Source organism: Leptinotarsa decemlineata, unplaced genomic scaffold (genome assembly GCF_025532065.1).
Source record: "Leptinotarsa decemlineata unplaced genomic scaffold, Ldec_3_MD MMD2_tig00026369_RagTag_RagTag, whole genome shotgun sequence".
Classification (NCBI taxonomy): domain Eukaryota; kingdom Metazoa; phylum Arthropoda; class Insecta; order Coleoptera; family Chrysomelidae; genus Leptinotarsa; species Leptinotarsa decemlineata.
This window is the reverse complement of record NW_027412709.1, coordinates 5,484,206-5,492,986: the sequence shown is the minus strand read 5'-3', so window position 1 is coordinate 5,492,986 and position 8,781 is coordinate 5,484,206. Positions and strand designations below refer to the sequence as shown.

General features: G+C 38.9%; 1 protein-coding gene across 2 annotated transcripts in view; it reads left to right on the top strand.

Moving 5' to 3' along the window:
* The first annotated feature begins 328 nt into the window (after nt 1-328).
* Nucleotides 329-8,781, top strand: part of Ugt50B3 (UDP-glycosyltransferase family 50 member B3) — a 65,442-nt gene continuing 56,989 nt past the window's right edge. The window contains exon 1 of one of the 2 annotated variants that reach the window (XM_023166316.2): nt 329-686. The gene's annotated coding sequence lies outside the window, so the exon portion shown is untranslated. Of the gene's footprint in view, nt 697-8,781 lie in introns of both variants that reach the window. The other variant, XM_023166317.2, reaches the window with a different exon arrangement.

Here is an 8,781-nt window from a genome sequence, read left to right as displayed (position 1 = left end):
ACAACATGTACTTTCATCGTGATCAAATGAAATGCAAATGATGATAATAACAATCATTATCATTGAAAGTATTACAGTCGTTACAAGTCAATGAAATATTCGGTGACTGTATTTAAATCACATCCTCTGTGTTCAATATCAGGAAAAAAAAATTTCACGCTTCTCTGACCTATCCTGGTCAAACATTCATGTTCATGTTCAGAGTAAAACACATGCTATTGAATTATATGAGTATTACTATCGCTAACATAAATCCCCTTAATCAACATGTGACCCACTGACTGGGGAAGATGGTCTCTCGTCTATGTACGAAATATCTGGGCGCCTACTTCCAGTACCATTACATTTCTCCTACTTTCGAGTCATTCGGTGGTACTTCCAGTGCCGACTTAACGCTTCAGCAGAGTAACGCAAGTACCACAAGTACTACATAATCATTACCAATCGCTGTTTATTAAACAATTCTTCAGTTGTAATCATTGTTATTCAATCTAATGAGTTTTCGCCGTAACTCGTTCGTACGTTTCAGTGATAGTTTTCGATGAAATTGGTGTTGACATGACTGGGAAAATTGAGAAAATGCTGCGTACCGTACACTGAGAACCCTGTGATTTATTCAAAGTGAACAATAAGTTTTCATTAATCTCTGTTATTACGTATAGTCTGATTCTAGTTGAAGTCAACCGGTAAGTAAAAGTGAGTTCATTGCTGACCTCAATGCAGCGATATTACAGTACACTTTCCATGAATATTAAACCATGTTGATCCATAAAAATAAGAGTATTTTGATCTCGGCGGTAATCGAAGCTATTTTTCAAAGGAAAGGTTAGCCCCATTATCATTGAATAAAAATAAAAATGTAAATGAATTGGATTTTTTCATTACGCGAACTGATTTTTTGAAACACCTACACAATCTCTTTTTGAAACACCAAACAATATCTATGAATTCTTTCCATTTTCAGATGCTTTAACGAAATATTTTTAGATTTCCATTCGCTATTCCATTGAAAACACATCATATTTTTGATAATCAATTGATTTCTCATGATATTTAAAGATAGAAAATTTCTAATTTCTTCTCAATCATGAGATAGTAAAAGAAAATACATAAAGAAAAAATGTGAACACTATAGTTAGAATATACAAAGATGATTCAACTCGAAAGGATATATTGAAATATTATTCAAATACAACTATAGAATGATTCAGAATTGAAGAAACAAAATGAAAATAAAAATATATGAATCGAATTTTATTGTAACAAAGGATTGGAATGAAATACGTAATTCGAACAGATACCTGAGGTAAAACAGCATTGGTGAATGCAAAAATATGTTAACTAAGTTGAAACACAAAGTGGAGTGAGAAATTAGGTTTATGAAAATTCACGTGATATACCTATATATACAAATGAAAATTATTTCAATTGAATCTAGAAAAATATTTTCATTCGCATTCACGTAGATATAGAGAAATATACATATTACCATTAACAAAATCAAAACGTATGAAGTAGACAATATCGGTGTATCATCAAAAAAAGAACCTTCAATAATCATCAACCAAATTCAATCTTTATGAAAAGCTGGAAATCACTGAATTGAAGGAGTGATAGGTTTTTTGAGGAGTAAAGAGCTATTCAGCTTTCCACTTCATCATTGCCCCATTATTGAAAAAATTTGGGTATCTTCCCAAGAAAAAAAAATGATAACATTGGAAAACTCTATAGATATATAGATCATGCATAGAAGTTTCTCAGGAACAAACTGTAAAAGAAAACCCTTTCAAAACATTAATATACCTATGAAAACGTATTTATATGAAATTTCACTCACACGGAATAATATTATTTTATTTTTTTGAGTTTTGAGTCTTTCTACTTTTCCATCATCAATGATGGAGAAGTAGAAAGACAAAAACCTTTTTAACAAAAACGTTCACTTCAATTCAAATTGTAATAACTCGATAATGCTATTCCACATAATGTCAAACAATGATGTTTGAAAAAATTACTCCGCATATAGTACCATATATATTTCACAGTACAGGTGTTTCAGGGATAATAAAATACGCTGCTCTGTTTTTCTGAGTGTTCATCCATTGCGAGTTCTACAAAGTCAACATTTCGTTGTCATCCCAAATAGCACAAACAAGACTTGGTACTACTACTGCTTCGTAAGAATATCCCTCACGAATCATAGTGATAGTCAAGTGATCATTTTTCTCAAAATAACTTTCGTCAAATTTTATTTGTTGCGACCGGTTTCGATCATAAAATCTGTACCTGGTAGGCAGTCCTAGATTGAAGAAAAAATATGAAGAACCAAGAAGAGCACTTGATTACTGCGTGAACGCAAGCGAGACATATGTGGAACCACCTTGGTGGAACTGATCATGCCCAACTTGCTGAAATAGCTGTACATCCTGGGTGTACATCCGTTCGTCTTTGACATTATCACGACGTTTGGTGATCAATCAAGAAGAGCACATGAATTTAGCAAGTGCGATTTTGCCGAAACGCCGTAACGGACAGACGACACCCGGGATGACATTTCAGCATGCATATTATTTCTCAATTCCTTCATATGGGCTATAGAAAGTGAAGGAAAGATACAAATTCCAATGGAGTTGTCTAACCCAAACTATTTCTAAACATCGTTGCATTGTTATAGAAAACATAACTTTCATTCAATTTATCCAAGCATGTAGCCTGAATAATAGTCGTTCACGAGTAGGTATATTTCAAACTTAAATACACAATTTACATTGAGATTTTCTATTTTAGTTGAAAACAATTTCGTTTCATCCCAAACAAGTGAGACCTCAAAATGTTTCATTACATTACTTTCTGTCAGGTGCCAAGGCTCTATATGATTTTTTACGCAGAATGAACTTGACTATGAAAAAATCGCTTCAATTTTGAAATATGTATCTTGCTCAATGAATAACTGCAACTACTTTCGACTATTGTTATGCATTATAGGGTCCTCATTCATTTCATTCATCTTGAATGTAATCATCTAAAGGAACAATTCGTTCAGGCCAGTCTCAACACCCTACACAGTAGATTAATGGACTGACACCTATCAGAAAACAACTACTCCCCTGGCTAATACCACGAAGGGCGTTGGATTATATCCGACAGGTGTCAGTGCAGGATTCTTCACTGAAGTTATTCCTGCATATGCTGTTGGCGATACAACTGCCGCAATAGATTTTCAATTATTGGAACACACTTGCAGACCGGTTTCGGGCTGTTCGGCCACTCGTCAGTGCAAGGTAGTGTATATCATCAACATAAAGTCGATGATTTCCGATAATTGAAAATCGAATTCCATCAGAGTATCATTCCTCGAACTAAGCTGAAGATTACAACAAACAACATGTTTGTCGTCGCTCCATCTGCCTGTGAACGAGGTAACCAACTGCATATCCAAATTTGCCCAATTCCTCGTAAAAGGAAAGAAATCTTTCAAGTATAGTCAGTGGGCATACTTGAAGACTGGCTATAAATCAAATCATCTAAAAGAACAATTCGTTCAGGCCAGTCTCAATACCCTACACAGTAGGTTAATGGACTGACACCTATCAGAAAACAACTACTCCCCTGGCTAATACCACGAAGGGCGTTGGATTATATCCGACAGGTGTCAGTGCAGGATTCTTCACTGAAGTTATTCCTGCATATGCTGTTGGCGATACAACTGCCGCAATAGATTTTCAATTATTGGAACACACTTGCAGACCGGTTTCGGGCTGTTTGGCCACTCGTCAGTACAAGGTAGTATATATCATCAACATAAAGTCGATGATTTCCGATAATTGAAAATCGAATTCCGTCAGAGTATCATTCCTCGAACTAAGCTGAAGACTACAACAAACAACAGGTTTGTCGTCGCTCCATCTGCCTGTGAACGAGGTAACCAACTGCATATCCAAATTTGACCAATTCCTCGTAAAAGGAAAGAAATCTTTCACGTATAGTCAGTGGGCATACTTGAAGACTGGCTATAAATCAAATCATCTAAAAGAACAATTCGTTCAGGCCAGTCTCAACACCCTACACAGTAGGTTAATGGACTGACACCTATCAGAAAACAACTACTCCCCTGGCTAATACCACGAAGGGCGTTGGATTATATCCGACAGGTGTCAGTGCAGGATTCTTCACTGAAGTTATTCCTGCATATGCTATTGGCGATACAACTGCCGCAATAGATTTTCAATTATTGGAACACACTTGCAGACCGGTTTCGGGCTGTTTGGCCACTCGTCAGTACAAGGTAGTATATATCATCAACATAAAGTCGATGATTTCCGATAATTGAAAATCGAATTCCGTCAGAGTATCATTCCTCGAACTAAGCTGAAGACTACAACAAATAACAGGTTTGTCGTCGCTCCATCTGCCTGTGAACGAGGTAACCAACTGCATATCCAAATTTGACCAATTCCTCGTAAAAGGAAAGAAATCTTTCACGTATAGTCAGTGGGCATACTTGAAGACTGGCTATAAATCAAATCATCTAAAAGAACAATTCGTTCAGGCCAGTCTCAACACCCTACACAGTAGGTTAATGGACTGACACCTATCAGAAAACAACTACTCCCCTGGCTAATACCAGTGGCAGAAAAGTCTACTGTTCAATTGAAACCAACGTATTGATGTATTGATTGGATAGGAAGAAATAGTTTCAGTGACTTTAAAAATATATTCTGAAGGATAATATCTCAAATTGTATAAAAAGGATATATTTTCAGGAGTGATGCAATTTTTGAAAAAGGTTTTGGTTCTCTACTTCTTTTTTAGTCTTCATACGAAATGATTGTGATTCGATGTGAATAGTTGACTTCGAACCTGATTGCCTTATTCCTTTCTTTGGAAGATTCTGAAGAAAGAAATCCCGCCTTGAAATATTCCTGTTCCAATTTAAACAAGATTCATATGGCTGTGATTGAATGAAAGCAGCGAATGAATGTCATGAGTAGATATAACCCATTCGTGACATTTAGGCAATGGTCTTATTCCGACACATCACCAGTGAGAATGACAGTCTTTCATGTAGACTGAATGGAAAAAAGTGTTTTTTGAATAATTCAATGTTCATATAGATTATATAGAAGAAGTTGTTTGGAAAGTGGTTTCCTTTCGTGTAATTCAAAGTAGTTATTTCAAAAGGATTTGTTCTTCCTTCAAGTTCGTGCCTGAAACTCACTTCTTTGCACGATCTACACATCTTTATAAATAGTTCATTTTGAAATCAATTGCTCTTCCCCTCTTTTGGAAAGATTTCCACAATTTTTTCGTATGGAGATATAGAAAGCCAAACCCTCCCTTTCCCAAAATAATATCTTATCGTGGTGAATAATTTTTGTGGTTCTCGGAGGATTGAACTGAGGCAGCATATGTATGTAAAAATAAATTGAGATTTTCACAAACATTATATTGTTGACGCTAGTTGACGATTTCTACCATACATAAAATGAATTTTGAATTCAGATTAATAATTTCACTTACTACGCGATGTTTCCATCTACGCACATACTACACATCCAACAGATAATAAATTTCTTGAGAAAACTCAAATATTTCAGTTCAACATGCCTCTCAATATTGACAATATTTTTTTTTTAACATTTGGCAAACTTTGTTGCACAATTGTTTTCTAATGAAGAGATAAAATACGTTCTGCTCTCTTGACAACTTTTATGCAACAAACTTATAAAGAAATGACTGGTTTTACCTACTAAGAATCCGACAGCTATTTCGAAATGGTTTTTGTTTTATGCTTCTTCACTGTAATTACGAAATATACCACTTTCTAGTGGTGTCTGTCACCGGTGCGATTGGAATATATCAAAATTTCACACAACAACGTATTGAGTTATGTTTTGTTGTCGAATTCTTGATGTACAGTGCACATCAAAGTCATATTGGCAAGCTCGTTGTAGAGTTTCATTTGGTAAATCCGTAAAATTCACAACATACAGGCTTGTGCTGAATTTAATAACAAGTTTAGATGATATTGCTAATCAAACGAATCATATCAAATATTTTCTTTTTGAAGATAATTTCCTTGTCTCTCAAAATAATCTTCATGATGAATGGAGCACCCTTTGATCGTTTCTACTGTGATCAAATTTCGTCAATACTGAGAAAATTCATTCTTTTTCACATAGACTAATGAGATGAACTGGACACTGACACAAACGACTATATATTTTGACCGTTTCTATCGAATACTGAATTGTATGCAGTTACATATCTATGTTGCATAAGAAATAAAAAACTGTTTTCGACAATTTGATTTGAAAGTTTTAGCTCAGATTTGAATTCGGAAACAAACGATAGATTCATTTTTGGAACGTTTACTTATTTCAATCACATATTAATATCATAAATGAATTTACTTCTTCTTACCCAATCATTGTTCAGAATTTCGAAAGTGAGGATTTTCTGATGTGATAAAGGATTCCCAAAGTATCTTTCTACATATTCCAATGTTACATCACATAAAAATCCCACATCTTGAGCTCAAACAACCTACCAATATTTTTCGAGTAGAAGGATGAAAGGATGTCTCTGGAAATCAATAAGCGTAAACGTTCAGGTTTCCTGGCGAATGACTATCAGAAGATTGATAATAATAATAATACTTAAACCGGACTGGCAGCCCAGGCGCACCCGGGAAGGAGAACTCCATTCTCCCTCCGGTGCCGGCCGTGGGTCCAAAGGGCTAACCACCCGGTGGACCCAACACTTGGTTCCCAATAATCAAGGAAGGTGCCCCCACAATCGACCCGCTCGGAGGGGTCAGAGGCAAGGTGGTGGGGCCCATAACGATGATTTGCCTACTGATGACAACCCTGGCAATGAAAACGGACGTTTTGAGTGGACGCATGAGCTAAGAGATAGCCTTTTGCATTGCTACGAGAGTAGTGAGCCTGCGCGAAGAGAGTACATGGCGAGATTGCATGCTCTGTGGTGTGAAACACATCCGGAGCATGCCGCCTTTTCCACCCAAAACCTTAGGGATTATGTATCTTATCTTCGGCGGCAGGGCTATTTAGCTCCTTCCCAGCCTGCTAACGAAGTGGTAGAAGTGACAGTTCTATCACTCGTTGGCACGGCTGGAGAGGAGACTCGCATCATACCACCAATGGAGATTCCTTGGTGGAATGATGTCTTCTCTACTCTCAAATCTCAAAATTATACCGGCTTGCCGCACTAAGGCAGAAATCTTAGCCGCACAGATGCAGAAGGCTGTCATTCTTGGCTCACTGCGTTTGCTCAGGGCACATGATTCTCGGACTCAATGATCACTTACCCCACGGTGTGGGGAGTGGTCATTGGTTGATTATGCTGGCGCGCCCTCCCGAATGTATCGGGGCTTCGGGGGATAGGGCCTGACCAGCGCACACTACGGTGAAAAAAAAAATAATTATATAAGCAGGGATGGCCACTAACACCCTTGGCCTTTGGTGAGTTGCGACACCACTTACCCGAGCAACTGGTGCAAAACCGGACCGGCAGCCCAGGCGCACCCGGGAAGGAGAACTCTATTCTCCCTCTGGTGCCGGCCGTGGGTCCACAGGGCTAACCACCCGGTGGACCCAACACTTGGTTCCCAATAATCAAGGAAGGGGCCCCCACAATCGACCCGTTTGGAGGGGTCAGAGGCAAGGTGGTGGGGCCCAAAACGATGATTTGCCTACTGATGACAACCCTGGCAATAAAAACGGACGTTTTGAGTGGACGCATGGGGGCTATATAGCTCCTTCCCAGCCTGCTAACGAAGTGGTAGAAGTGGCAGTTCTACCACCCGTTGGCACGGCCGCTGATCAGGTGGAATCCTTCTGGAAGGATATCTATGAACACCCGCAGCTACTCAACTTAGACACTCCAGCCCTAGCGCAGTTTGAAGCTTTCAACAGAGAGCTTCGACAGCCTGAGCCCAATGAACTGCGCAACCCGATAACCCCGGATGACGTTCGAAGGGCCCTCGTTGGTTCCAAGAACTTTGCTGCTTCAGGCCCAGATGGGCTGAACACTTATTGGTGGAAAAAACTACCAAGTACCCACCGCCATCTGGCCAGAGTTTTCAACTAATGACTCGATGGAGAGCAGCCGATTCCGGATTGGTTTGTCGAGGGGCGGACCGTTCTTATCCCCAAAAGCGGAGATTTGTCGATTCCTAAGAATTACAGACCGATAACATGCTTGAATTCGTGTTATAAGTTGTTTACAAGCATCTTATACACACGAATACTCACCGCAGTTGACCGAGTGTTCGAACGGATAGTTGAGCAGAGAGGGTCGAAGAGAGGAGTCGCTGGATGTAAAGAGAACCTGCTCATCGATAGATGTGTAACGCAGGACTCGATACAATATAAGCGTAACCTCTCTATGGCCTGGATCGATTACCGTAAGGCATTTGATACAATTTCGCATGAGCTCATCTTGCATTTGCTCAGATGCCTTGCGGTACACGACAACATAGTGAGATGCATTGAACAACTGACACCACTTTGGCGAACTCGCTTCACCATAACATCTGGCCAAGCAAAAGTTCAAACAGGGTGGGTCACTTTTAGAAGGGATGTATTTCAGGGTGATTCCCTCAGCCCCCTTCTATTCTGCATCTCACTATTGCCATTATCCGTTGCGCTCAGAAAGACTCGAGGGTATAACTGTGGCACCCCCGGAAACCGGAGGCACAAGGTCACCCATCTATTTCATATGGATGATCTTAAACTTTATGCCTCTGGAGAGGAGGAT